Source organism: Panthera tigris, chromosome X (assembly GCF_018350195.1).
Source record: "Panthera tigris isolate Pti1 chromosome X, P.tigris_Pti1_mat1.1, whole genome shotgun sequence".
NCBI classification, from domain to species: Eukaryota; Metazoa; Chordata; class Mammalia; order Carnivora; family Felidae; genus Panthera; species Panthera tigris.
In genome coordinates, this window is record NC_056677.1 from 20852574 (window position 1) to 20867003 (window position 14430).

Here is a 14430-nt window from a genome sequence, read left to right on the forward strand (position 1 = left end):
GAATGGATTCGACTCCGCGCGTACAGTTTGTAAGCAGCTTCAGCTGGGCCCTGGCCAGGAAAGAATGCTCTCTCGGAACACAGCTCATTGTAGAGATGCAGCTTGACATCAATGAAAATAATCACTATTTGAAGTATTTCTTATAATTATAGGTCATCTCTCGGCAGGGCTTTGCGGTTAGCAAAGTTGTGATTTGGCCTCTGTCACGCTGGTGCGGGCGAGAGGGAGGCCCCAGTGGCTGTCAGAGTCCTGGCGGGCATCCTGAATGCCATCAGCTTATGCACAACTTCAGAGAAGAAAACATTTTGGAAATGACGAGAAAACTGTGAAGGAGTTGCAACCGTAAACAGCAAATGTGCTAAAGAGTGGGGACTTATGCAGAGCGAAAAGAGGGCAGGTGGAGCTCGTTCTCAGTTTTTTTTAATGTGAAGAAAACATTGGGCTGACTTCATTCTGGTTCTGCAGAGCTAAAATGTGCCTTACTGATTGCTCTTGTTGTTTTATTTAACACAAGCACCCGGGGCAGTGTGAGGATGGGGGCTTGAAGAGCCACAGGATTCTGAGATAAAAGGTGAACAGCTGTGGTTCTTGTCAAACGCAAAGCCTTAATCATCGTTGAATCATGCCCCCATATTGGACATTCCGGTTAGTTTAGGTGTCTTTGCTGTGATGAATAACAGTAGAATGAGAACCTCTGTGCACCTTACTCTTTTGCATTCTTTCCCTTAACTACTTTCCTAAGAATGGCATTAATGGTTAAAGAACGTGAACATTTTAATGTGTGTTTTGAAATAGTGCCAAAAATTTCTCTAACTGATTGAATCAATTTACACCACCACTAGCAAGATATGAATGTACCAGTTTTGGTGTAATCTTGCCAACATTAGGTATTATAGCTGCCCCCCACCCCAATTTGTTAATTTAAATAACTGTGTACTTGAGTTTAGTTCTTCTAACTCCACACTGGGTAACGTGCCGCCCTCGACCCAGCAGTTCTATCTCTTGACCTTGGGAGTGCCTTGAAATACCATTAAGATGGCAAAGATATGGGGCGCCTGGGTGGCTCAGTCGGTTAAGCGGCCGACTTCGGCTCAGGTCATGATCTCGAGGTCCGTGAGTTCCAGCCCCGCGTCGGGCTCTGGGCGGACAGCTCAGAGCCTGGAGCCTGTTTCCGATTCTGTGTCTCCCTCTCTCTGACCCTCCCCCGTTCATGCTCTGTCTCTCTCTGTCTCAAAAATAAATAAACCTTAAAAAAAAAATTAAAAAAAAAAAGATGGCAAAGATAAATGGGAAAAAAAGGTAATCCTAAACCAGGGCATATCAAGCCACACTGGGGAAGGCTTTGGAAGACATCTGTGGCAGAAGGTAGTGTCTAAGACCTTCTGCTCTGGAATCGGTGAGGCCTGGCTTGGATTCCATTCCTTCTACTACTTCCTGGCTGTTTGGCCTTGGGCAATGAAATGAACCTCTTCAAACTCAGTTTCCTTGAGATAGCACCTAATAGCCATTCAGAATGGCTCAAGTCAAAAAGACAAGAAACAAGCGTTGGCCAGAATGTGGAGAAAAAGGAACCCTTGGGCATTGTTGGTGGGAACGCAAACTGGTGCAGCCCTTGTGGAGAACCGTATGGAGTATTTCCCAGGGAGTTAAAAATAGACCTCCCCTTTGATCCAGTAATTTCACTCCTAGGTATTTACCTAAAGAATACAAAAACACTAATTTGAAAGGATATATGCACTCTGAGGTTTATTGCAGCACTATTTACAACAGCCAAATTAGGGAAGCAGCCCAAGTGTCCATCCATAGATGAATGGGTAAAGAAGATGTGAGATAGATATAGATATAGATATATATAATGGAATATTATTTAGCCATAAATAGAATGAAATCTTGCCATTTGCAACAACATGGATGGATCTAGAGGGCATAATGTTAAGCAAAAGAAGCCAGTCAGAGGAAGATAAATACCATATGATTTCACTCATGCGGAATTTAACAAACAAAACAAATGAACAAAGGAAAAAAGGGGAAGACAAACCAAGAAACAGATTCTTACCTACAGAGAGCAAACTGATGGTTGCCGGAGGGGAGGGGCGGTGGGGGGGGGGAATGGATGAAACAGGTGATGCTGATTAAGGACAGCACTAGTCGTGATGAGCCCTGGGTGTTGTATGGAAGCGTTGAATCACTATATTGTACCTGAAACTGACATTATACTGTATGTTAACCATACTGGAGTGAAAATTAAAAACTTAAAGAAATTTAAATTATGAACACACACACACACACACACACACACACACACACACAAGACTCAGTTTCCTCACCTGAAAGGGGGGAATTAGAGAAGGACCTGCAGGCACACTATAAATGCTAAGTAAAAGTTGGCTTACTTCATGTGATGTATGAGTACTAAAATGCACATTACTTTATACACATTTTTGAATACTCATACAATTATGGAATACAGACTTGGGACTGGAATTGCCCCCATTAAAAGGTGTGTACAATTTAGGAGTGCCTGGGTGGCTCAGTGGTTAAGCGTCTGACTCTTGATTTTGGCTCCGGTCATGATCTCACAGTTGGTGAGTTCAAGCCCCACATCGAGCCCCACCTCGGGCTACACACTGACAGTGTGGAGCCTGCTTGGGATTCTCTCTGTCTCCCTCTTCCTCTCTCTCTCTCTCTCTCTCTCTCTCTCTCTCTCTCTCTCTCTCTCTCTCTCTGTCCCTCCCCCACTCATGTGCTTTTTCTCTCTCAAAGTAAGTAAACTTTGAAAAAAAAGAAAAGGTATGTACAGTTTCAACCTCATAGGTATTGACAAAATGCCCCTTAAAAAGATCGTTCAGGAGGCACCTGGCTGGCTTAGTCAGTGGAGCATGTGACTCTGGATCTCAGGGTTGTGAGTCCAAGCCCCATGTTGGGTGTAGAGATCACTTCAAGATAAAATCTTTAAAAAGATCATTCCGCTTTATACTCCTACAAACAACAGTGAGAACACTGGACGTTTTCTTTCCTTCTTTAAGACATTTTTTGAGTATAGTTGACACAATGTTACATTAGTTTCAGGTGTACAACACAGCGATTCAACAAGTCTCTAGGTTATGCTCTGCTCACCACAAGCACAGCCACCAACTGTCCTGACACATCGCTGTTAGGATGCCACTGATTGTATCCCTTACCTCCTACCTTCCATCCCTGTGACTTACTTATTCCGCAACTGGAAGCCAGTATCTCCCACTCGCCTTCATCCATTTTGCCCCACCTCCACCCCCCTCCCTTCCGGCCACCATCAGTTTGTTCTCCGTATTCCCAGGTCCAATTCTGCTTTTTGCTTGTTTATTCATTAGTTTAGTTCTGTTTTGTTTTTAGATTTGACATAGGAGTGAAATCGAATGGCGTCTGTCTTTCTCAGTCTGACTGATTTCGCTTGGCACAATACACTCTTGGTCTGTCCATATTATTCCAAATGGCAAGATCTCATCTTTTTTGTTATGGCCGAGTATATTCCATTGTGTGCGTACCACAACTTTACTCATTCATCTCTCGATGGACACTTGGGCTGCTTCCGTATCTTGGTTCTTGTAAATAATACTGCAATAAACATAGGGGTGCCTGTATCTTTTTGAGTTAGTGTTTACGTTTTGTTTGCATCAATACCCAGTAGTGGAATTCTATTTTTAACGTTTTGAGGAACCTCCATACTGCTTTCCACAGCGGCTGCACCAATTTGCACTCTCACCAATAACACCGGGTATTTTCAATCTTATAAAACCTTGTTAGTCTGATGAGCAAAACCTAATAGCTTATTATTGTTTTATGTGCATTTCTTTCATTATTAGTGAGATCGAGTACTTTTTCATGAGACAATAGGCAATTGCATTTCCTCTCCTACGAGTGATGTTCTCAATTGCTTGTTAATGTTGTACCCAGATTATTTTACCCACAGTTAATGTTTTAAAAGTTTGCTAGGGCTTTATGAATAGCTGGCATGAGGGTGACTATGAGGATGGCCACTAGTCTTACTCCCTTTTCCTTTACATTCTAAGCCAGTGTTTCTTGCCATGCATTTTATGTAGCAGTGGTCCTCTCTTATTCTGGTAGATGGTTCGCCTTGAAGGGACACGAGAGGAAGACTGCTAATCGCCTCCAAGTAGCTACCTTCCTAGTGGTGGGTTGAAGAGGGCTGCGAATTCTGTGTCATTGCCCTCACGGAGAAGTTTCTTTCTCTTCCTCTTGGATTTGGACTTGGCCCTGTGACTGCTTTGACCAGTGGAAGGTGGTGAAATGACACTATGCCCAAGCTGTGAGGCTCTGAGCTTCTGCTCTGTGTTTTTGGCTCCCCCGCGGGAGAGTGATCATTCAGGAGGAGAGGCTGTGAGGCCACAGTGGGAGGGAGAGAGGCTTGAGCGCCCAGCATCTTCGTTGACTGCGGTGAGACCGGCGGAGGAACTGCCCAGCTGAGCCCACTTAACCCCCAGACCCATGAGAAATAACTAAATGCTTATTGTTGTTTTATGGTTCTTTTTAAGTTTTTTTTTTTTTTTTTCCTGAGCGAGAGACAGCGGGGAAAGGGCAGAGAGAGAGGGAGAATCCCAAGCTGGCTCCGCACTGTCAGCACAGAGCCTGATGTGGGGCTCAATCCCACGAACCACAAGGTCACAACTTGAGCCAAAATCAAGAGTCAGAGGCTTAACCCACTGAGCCATCCAGGCGCCCTCATGTGTGTTTTGTAAGTAGGCTCCGTGCCCAATGCAAGCCCAATGTAAGGCTCGTATTCATGACCCTGAGATCAAGACCAGAGCTGAGATCAAGATCAAGAGTCAAATGCTCAACTGACTGAGCCACCGACCAAGCCCCTGGTTTTATGTAGTTTTTAATTGTTATTTCAAGCCACTAAGTTTTAGGGTGCTTCTTTGGCCTTTAATAACCAAATCCTGATTCGTACCTGGGCACACTGTAGTGCAATTGAAAGGCCCCATCTCTTGGCTTGTCCTTCAGGGAAGACTGGCCAATCTGAGTAAATTCTGGATGAGGACATGTGTGGTGTTTCCAGGAAGTCACTTTAAAAGAGACAGGGCGGGGTGGGGGGGCATGGGGCACCTGGGTGGCTCAGTCGGGTGGGCGATTGACTTCAGCTCAGGTCATGATCTCGCAGTCTGTGAGTTCGAGCCCCGCATCAGGCTCTGTGCTGACAGCTCGGAGCCTGGAGCCTGCTTTGGATTCTGTGTCTCCCTCTCTCTCTGCCCCTCCCCTGCTCAAGCTCTGTCTCTATCTGTCTCAAAAAATAAATAAAAACATTTGAAAACAATTAAAAAAAAAAGAGAGAGAGACGGGGCAGGCCCTTTACTCCATTCGTCAAATTTGTTGCCTGGAGCGGATGGGATGGCTGGAGCTCTAGTGGCCAGATTGAACGATAAAGACACGAATCACATCCTAGAGTGGCAGAGTGGCAGGCCAGAAGGTACCTGGATCACTGGCAACTTTATAGAGCTGTTATACTCCAGCCATGAACCTCCTACTTTCACGTGTGTTTTATATAAAAGGAAAGTACACCTTTTATCTAATTTAAGCCATGGTCTTTTTCCTATTCTGTGCAGCTGACCCTAAACGTATGTGACATAGGGCAAGACTGAAGTCCATTATGAAGCCTGTTACCTGCCTTTGCAATAGGAGCCTGTGTCCCAGGGATTCGCTGACCTACTTTTTGGGAATTCCTGTATCAGGATACAATTATGAGCAAAATCAGACAGCTCCCTATGCCCACACACCTTACGGCCAATCAAATAGTCACAAAGCACGTGGAAAACAATAACTATGACCAGCCCTTGCCAGACAGCCTCACGATGCCGGGAGAGCCCAGAGTGCGGCCTTTGCCAAATCAAGGAGTCAGGGTCTGGAAGTGATGGTTGAGCTAAGGTCTGAAAAGCAGGTGCGAGTGAACTCAGCGATGAGGGTACAGAAGACCATTCTGGGCAGAGGTCACAGCACGTAGGGAAGCACGGCAAGTAAAATGGGAGGAAAGATGATGTGAGTGGAGCCAGAAGGAAGTGAGTTAGGTGTGAACGAGGCTGGAGGGGGCAGCACGTGACAGAATGAGCAGCTCACATTTGTGAGTCTTGTCTGTTTTCAAAGCCCTGGGAGCCACTGAAGCTTTTGTTTGTTTGTTTGTTTGTTTGTTTACCTTTCCCCCCATTTTTTAGAGAGAGAGAGCACAGGGAAGAGGGGCAGAGGGACACAGAGAGAGAAGCTTGAGCAGGCTCCACGTTCAGTGCCCCCGGACGCGGGGCTCAATCCCACGACCCTGGGATCATGACCTGAGCCAACATCAACAGTCAGATGCTCAACTGCCTGAGCCACTCATGCGCGCCCCCACCAGTGAAGTTTTTAAGCTGCCAAGTGGCAGTGATCTGAAGAGAAGATGGTAGCAGAGAAGTGAGACAGAAGTGCTACTTCTCACTCTCACTCTTGGGCTGGGTCCTTGACTTTGTTTTTTATTTGTCACTGAGAGGTTGAATTGAAGTAACTCCTTAATGTTTGGTGAAATCAGGCACATTTGTTAGGATGTGTATTGGAGTGCATGGGACTCAGTGACAATAGTGGTTTGAACAAGTTGGAAGCTTATTTCTCTTTGAAACAAAAATTGGAGGGTGTTGTATGTAAGCCAATGTGACAGTAAATTATGTTTAAAAAATTGGAGGTGATATAGTAGATCTACTCTAGGAAATCATCAAGGTCCCAGTCTCCTTGTATCCTGTTGCTTTTCTGTCCCTAGGATGTTGCCTTTATCTGTATGGCCCAAGACGGCTCTCAACCTTCCAGGCAGTGGGAAGGAAGGAAGGGGAAGAAGAGGTCACATCTCTTCCCTTTTGGGGCATGGGTTAGTGGTTGCCCATACTGCTTCTTTTTATATCTCAGTGACCAGAACTTAGACACATTGTCACACCTAGCTCCTGTGAGCCAAGTCTAGCTATGCCCATTCCTCTACATGTGGTCAATGGCTGTTTTTGCACTAGTAAGAGCCCTTGGTTCCTCAGAAAGTATACAGTCGGATGGCCAAAAGGACCCCCGGTACCTTAGTGTGTGGTCTGGCTGGTGGCCTTAGCTTCCCCCACATCACCCAAACAAAAGGCTGACTGAGGGACTGATGGTGGCCCTGGAGAGACAGCAGGAGGAAAGCTGCTTCCCTATAGGGCTCGAGATTCCACAGCAAGTGGGCTGGCCCCCGCCCCAAGGGCTCCCATTCACCTGTGATTCCAAAACATGTGCAGGTGGTAAGGGGCCCCTGAGCACCATCTTGCTGGTAGGTTTGGGGCTGGTAGGTGGGAAGGCCCTCCCATGGCTGAAAAGGACCTTCATTCCTTAGAATACATGTGCTGACAGCCAGAAGGATCCTTGGGTCTCCAGCACACGTGCAGGTAGGCGCCTGGACAGGTGGAATCCAGGAATGTGGGCAGGCCGGTGACCCAGAGGACCCAATGGCCCCAGCGCAAGGCCAGACAGTGACTGGAAGGGCCCCTGGGTGACCAGTGCACAGTAGGGATGGTGGTTGAAAGAGCTGTTGACTCAATAGGTCACGGGCAGGTTAACAGCCAGAGAGGCCCTGGGTTTCCCAGTGCCGAACACCTGTGCAGTTGCCAAAGTGCTCACCAACAGCACATGGGCAGACTGATGGCCGGATGACCCTCTGTTGCCCAGCACACGGCAGGCACGTGCGTGTGTGTGTGTGTGTGTGTGTGTGTGCACGTCAGGGGGTGGAATGGAACCAAGTGATGCATGGAACCCTCGTGGGTGGCCAGGTTTCTCATGGAAAGACTGCTTAAGCACATGAGTGGAATAGTAGCCAAAAGGGCTCTTGCTGCCTCAAAACAGAGTTGGTGTAAAGGCACAAAGGGCCCTCGACTCTACTGCATGTGAGGCTAGTATGGTGGCCAAAAGGGCAGCAGAATTACTGGAATAGCCCATGGTTCCCCATCATGCAGAAAGGCTGTGTGCAGGGTCGACCCGCAGAACCCACACAGGAAGCCAAGTTGGTGACCAGAAGGCCCTCTGGAACACCTAGAAAGAGGGTCACCAAAAGGCATTCGTCTTCCACAACACTCTGAAGCCTGAGGCAGGAAAGTGTTTTGTTCTGTCCACTGCAGGCTGGGGTCCTGAAGCATCCAAGAATATTGGGATTTCAGGCTGGGTGTGGTCAGAAGGGCTTCAAGTCTTGTTCTCTGGTGATGGCAAGTGGGGAGTAGGAAGGGAACGGGATGCACCAGCAAGATGTAAAGATGGTGGCCAAGAGAGCTCTCACTCCCTCAGTATACTGGCAGTTTGCTAGCAAAAAAGTTGATGGCTCCACACTGTGCCGGGCCTGTAAGGTGTCCAAGAGGGATCTCATTTCCCCAGCGCGTGGGCAGACTGAAGGTCGGTTAGCTCTCTGTTCCCCAGCACACAGGCCGGTTGGGGGACCAAATGACCAATGGAACCCTGGTGGGTGGGTCCGTTTGTGACCGTAAGAGTCCTTGCAACCAACGCAGAAGGATGGTGGCCCAAAGGATTCTGTCACAGTGAACATGTGGCCTGGGGCTACAAGGCCTTTCGGCTCTGTAGCTTGTGAGGCCCATATGACAGGCAAAAGGGCTCCCACTTTCAGAGCTAGTAGTCCCCCGATGGCTGGTTTGCTCTATGTTTCCCAGGACAATGGGGTCAGAATGACTGGCGGAAGCCCAATGGGTGGCCAGGTTTCAGACGGGAAGGTCACGTGGGACACCTTGCGAGGACGGTGGTCGAAAGGTCTCGTTTTTTCCTCAAAACGCAGCAGTTGTCATGGCACGTTGGGCCATCGGCTCGGTAGCACTCAAAGCCGAATTGGTGGCCAGAAGGGCTTTCAGTTGCACAGTCACGTGGAGGAGAATTGCTGGTATGACCCATGGTTCCCCAGTACAGACGGAGGCCGGGGGCCTGAAACGACCTGCAGAACCCTGGTCGGGAGTCAGGTTGGTGACCGGAAGGTCCTGTAAGACACCAGAGGGCCGGAAAGACCATCACTATAAAAGGTATTAGTTTTTCATAGCTCTCTAGAGGCCTGAGGGCGAAAGGCCTTTTAGTTTCCAGTTCCGCTGCAGGCTGGGATCCTGAAGAATCCGCAGGTAGGTGGCTTATGGGCCGGCTCGTGGCTGAGAGGGCCTCCAATCGAGTTGCGCCCATGAGGAGCATCGGGTAGCCGGAAAGGTAGTGGATGCACCAGCAGGCTGGAAGGATGGTGGCCGCGAGGGCTCACACTACCTCATCGCATGGGCGGGTTATCAGCGCCGAGAGTTCCTTCCCCGCTATGCCAGGCCAGGCCTGTAATACCGCCCGACGGGATCTCATTTTCACAGCGTGCGGGCAGGCCGAAGGCGGGTTAGCTCTTGGTTTCCCAGCAGACGGGCGGGCTGGGGCACCAAATGACCCGCGGAACCCTATCAAGTGGGCATGTTTGTGACCGGAGGAGTATCTGCAAGAAGTGCAGGAAAAGGATGGTGGCCCAAAGGTGCCCATGGGGCCTGGCGCGGGAAGTGCCCTGGGTTTCCCCCTGTGCCAGGCCCTTAACGTAACGTGACCGAAGGGACCGTGCATTTCCATAGCATGCAGGCCGGCCGACGTGGTGGAGCCTCTGTTCCCCTGCACGCAGCAAGCCACATCACACTGCTGTGTCTCCGCCGCTAGCCTCAGTTGGTGATTTCAGCTTTGGTGAGTCGCTCCTTTGAGCTGTACTTTCTGTGCACTCAGTGTAAAATAAGACTTTGGGCTTAAGCTGCCATCGGCCTAGGCGGAGAGCATGCCTAGACCGATATTTTAAAAGCCTTGAGGGATTGTCAAAAGGAGAGTGTTTCCTTGTTCTTGTTAGTCTCCCCCGCTCTATTTCTGCATTTCTCCATGCATTGTGGATCAAAGGACATAAGACCAAATTGGTCTTTGGCGTCCAAGAGATTACCATGTGTCGTGGAGACCTGAACCAGATGACGACACAAATAATTAGGTAGTAGTTAGCATACCTGTTGTGCAGGGGAAATAAACACCAGGGGGATCTGACCTATTGTGAGGGTCACAGAAGACTTCCTTGATGAAATGAGAGACTTGAGAGCTGAACAGGAGTTATCTACAATGCTATCTAGGCCAGTGGTTCTTAAAGTTGGGTGTGAATCAGAATCACCCAGAGCACCTGTAAAACACGGATGGCTGGGCTTCCCTCCAGAGTTTCTCAGTCAGTAGATCTGCGGTGGAACTGATGAGCTGCATTTCTAACCTGTTCCCGGGTGATGCTGATGCTGCCTGCCATTGGGGAACCACACTTTGGGAACCCCTTATCTGGGCCATATCTCCCAACAGGTGTGGCAGGGCACGGTGCTGAAGGTGGGTTATAGGTCAGCTGAGGACTGGTTCTCTTCAGCTCTCAGGGGCAGTTAAAATTGGGGGCCGAGGCGGAACCCACGGATGCTCATCTCTAGCGGTGGATAGCCTTGTCCGTTCCCCCAGCATGCTCTGCAGACATTATGCTGACTGACTGTGATGGGGAAACAGTTGGGAAGGACTGGCCTGGTCAAATGGGGAGGGGCAGGTGGTTAGCGTCAGGTCAAGAGAAGAGTTTATCTGAGGACTCTGCAGCAGGGAAGATGGCTGCGTGTTCGGAGAACTGGAGAGAAGGCCAGCGAAGGTGTACAGGAGAGGGCCTGAGTAAGATGGTACTAAGAGAATGTAGAGGTTCAGCTGGTGAAGGATTTGGAAGACCTCATTAAGTATCCAAAGCAGTGAGAAACCAGTGAAAAATGTTCATCAAGGGAATGGCTTGGCAGCGTGTAAATACGCGTGTGGGAAGACCAACTAGGCAATGACTGAATGGTCTATAGGATGGAACTGATGGTGGTATGGTCCAGGGTGGATAAAGTGAACATGGAAGCACTGGAAAGATGCTTTGAAGGCAAATCAATAAACCTGGGTGATTATTGAATGTAGAGGTTGAATGATCAGGAGGTGTCTGGTAGGATTCTCAGCTGATTCTCCGCTTGAAATCATTATTTTTATTCTCAGATAAACCATCCTGGTGGTCAGATTCGGGAGGAAGTGGTTTTGAAGATGCTGAATATGAGGTGCTCTTGTTTTTTATTGTTCAGTTGGAGGTTTTTGGAAGGCAGCTGGCTATGTCCCTGGATTACAGAGGACATACGTGAGTAAAGTTAACTGCAGGGGCCATGTGGTGTGTGGCCTGGACTTTAGAGGACATGCAGATAAGTGATCTGGACCTCAGGACGTGCAGATGTGTGGAGCTGGACTTCAGAAAATGTCCAAATGGATTCTGTTAGTGTGTGGAGAGATGGTCCCTGAAGCCACGCTAGGTACATGGAACAGAGATGGCAAGCTCCATTGCCCATAGGGGCCAGGCAGGTAACATATGAGAATGCAGGCCAGATGTATATTTTCTTTGACTCAATGATTGAGACTGCCTTCTCTTTTCCAGACGTACAATGTCATGTGGTTATCGCGTGGATTTTCAGCTGAAGTCCGGGTCTGGCTTTTACTACAAAATGTCTCGGTTTTAAATGTTGGCTTAATTTTAAGAATTGACCTGGGTCAAAGAGAACACAAATGTACTGTAAGTGGCTCCCATGCTGCCAGTTGATAGCTTTTGTCGATGGGTGGGAAGGGAAGAGTGTGTCCGATCAAGCCTCTGAGGAATCCAGCGGAATGAAATTCAAGGTCTGGTAGAGAAGGATGTGGAGTGACCAGAGAGGTCAGAGCAGGGGAGCATGGTGTCCGGAAAACCAAGACAAGAGGTCGTTCAGGCTTCAGAGTTGGGTGGTTTACCAGGACCCGGTGCTTCTAGAATGGACGTAAAGCAAATACTATTAGGTAGATAATGTTTTTGGAAATGCCCATGGTGGAAAATGTTTGCGCTGTGGTCCCTTTCTCTTTAGAGGACAGAGCTTCAAGACTTTAAAGACTTGTTTGCATTCTAATGGAAAGCCTTATAAACTCTGTCATAAATTCCTTTCCTTCCACTGTCCCAACCTCATTGACTTTATAATTAAAAATATCTTGTTTTAGGGGTACCTGGCTGGCTCAGTCAGTAGAGCATACAACTCTTGATTTCTGGGTCGTGATTTCAAGCCCCATGTTGGGTGTAGAGATTACTTTAAAAAAATTAAAAAAAAATCTTGTTTTAATATTTTTAAATGTTTGTTTATTTTGGAGAAAGAGAGAGAGAGACAGAGCACGTGTGTGTGTGGGGGGGCAGGTAGAGAGGGAGACACAGTGTCTGAGCTGTCAGCACAGAACCCTATGCAGGGCTCGAAGTCGCAAACTGCGAGATCATGACCCGAGCCAGACGCTCAATTGACTGAGCCACCCAGGCGGCCCCCAAAAATATCTTGTTTTAATCTTGGATTGTAATTTGATTTCATCCAGAGATACAGGAAATTCAGTCCCTCTTGTGGAGGAATTATTGTCAGTGCACAAAACACTGTAGGAATTGTTTCCAAGGCCTCCTTTTGCTAGGAAAGTAAGCTTGAGTTAAAACTTAGAATAATAAACCGAATGGTGTAACAAATAGCGTCCCATCTCGATTCTATAGGTTTCTATTAGGGTTTAATAGAAAGAGTACTTCCAGAATAGGAATAAGGAAGCCTTATGTATGGTCTCAGGCAAATCATTCATCTTTTGTCTTAGCTGTAAATGAGGATACTAATATATCTATTCACACTATATGGCTTGTTTGTACAGATCCAAAAAAAAAAAAAATGAAAGTATTTGAAAGTGATATAAAAATGTCAAAGTGTCAATATGAAATATGGATATGAAATAATTGGTATAGTAAAGCCTGTCAATATAAAGTTGAATTGCTGCTGTAAAAGTTGAGAAGGACCCTCACCGCGGATATCCACAAATTAGGTTACTCAGTACTTGCTTCCATATGCTAATGATGAGAAAACCGCTTAATTAATTTATCATCCAAGCCCGGACACTTTTTCGTGTGAAACGGGGCACTATTAACAGTTCTTTGGGACAACAGGCCAAACCCAGGACTGTCCTGGGTGCAGTGGAACCCGTGATCCTCCAGGCACAGGTAAAATGTCACTAGATATATCATGGATTCGTTAGATGGTGTGGTGACATCAAATCTATGTATGCAAAATGCTTTCTTCTCCTAAAAACTCGTTCACTTGGCTATGTTCTAAGGACATAGCAGTTTCACAAACAGGAATCCTGGCCTCAGTGAGAAGCAAGAGAATAATAAACACACAAGGGACCATCTCTAGCTCCCATTCTTGCTTCTAAAGGGCATTTAGAAAATCATCAGAAGGATGTGCTTTGAGCTAGTGTTCTCAACTCTAATGAAGCAATTTGGCTTTTGACTCTTAGAGGAGACTGTGGCAGGTGCAAAGATTGGATAAGTCTTCCCCGACAGGAGGGGAAAATATTAAATAATGGAATTAGCACGCAAAAGATGGTAGGTTCAGTGGTGCTGTAGCCCCGGCAGACTAATGTACGGTGCGTTCATATCCTCAGGCAAGTAGGTGAGGTACAATGGTATGCACAGAATTTGAATGTCTCGGGGACTCATTTGGAGCCTGGCCGCGGCTCTAGCTGGCCCCTTTGGGCTGTAGCGATTTGGGGATAGGTGGGTGAGATTAACAGAACAATAATTCACACATGTTTTCATTTGGTGAGTTTTTATGTTCTCAAGTGCGAGTTGGGTTTCGTACCTTTGTGAGAAGTCTTGCCGGAATGTGATTGCGTCGCGGTGGCGGCTGATGTACCATTAGAAGACACTGCTAAAGGTGGACCTTTCTCAGTAATCAGGTAAGTAGGCAAGCCGGCCTTTGTTCTCTGCATAATCTGAAGCGCTCTGGGATCTGCAGCATAGCACATGAAAAGCAGCACGTCTGAGTTGACAAAGAGATCTTTATTTCTCTTCCACAATGTACAGAGAAAAAAGGTAGAAAGAGAAGTGGAGTGTGAATTTATTTCTTCGGGAGTGTGTGCTATCAGTTTGAGCAAAGGAAATGCTAATGGAAGTGGTGTTCCTGCCTGGCGACAGCCAGCGTTTCCTGTCTCTCCTGTCTCGCGTTGCTGTATTCTGTGTTTGTGCTGGGTCTGGGTCCAGACCGCAGCCTCCCACTCCGCCGAGGGGTGGAGCAGCCTGGGAGGGAGGAGGGTTCCCTGCTGGCTGCGGCTCTGCCCGGCTAAAAGGAATATGCCCCTAGGCAGGCTGGGCCGGAGTTGACCCATTTTGAAAAGCCACATACAGAGAGAGATAATTGAGAACATAATAATATGATTTACGTGCTAAGCCTTTGAGTTTGTTGAAAGAAAGTTGTCAGCTAAATATTTCCTTTGGATAAGCTATTAGTATAGCATTTATTTATTTTCAGGACCAAAGTTCTATCTTCTTTTTAAAAAAAA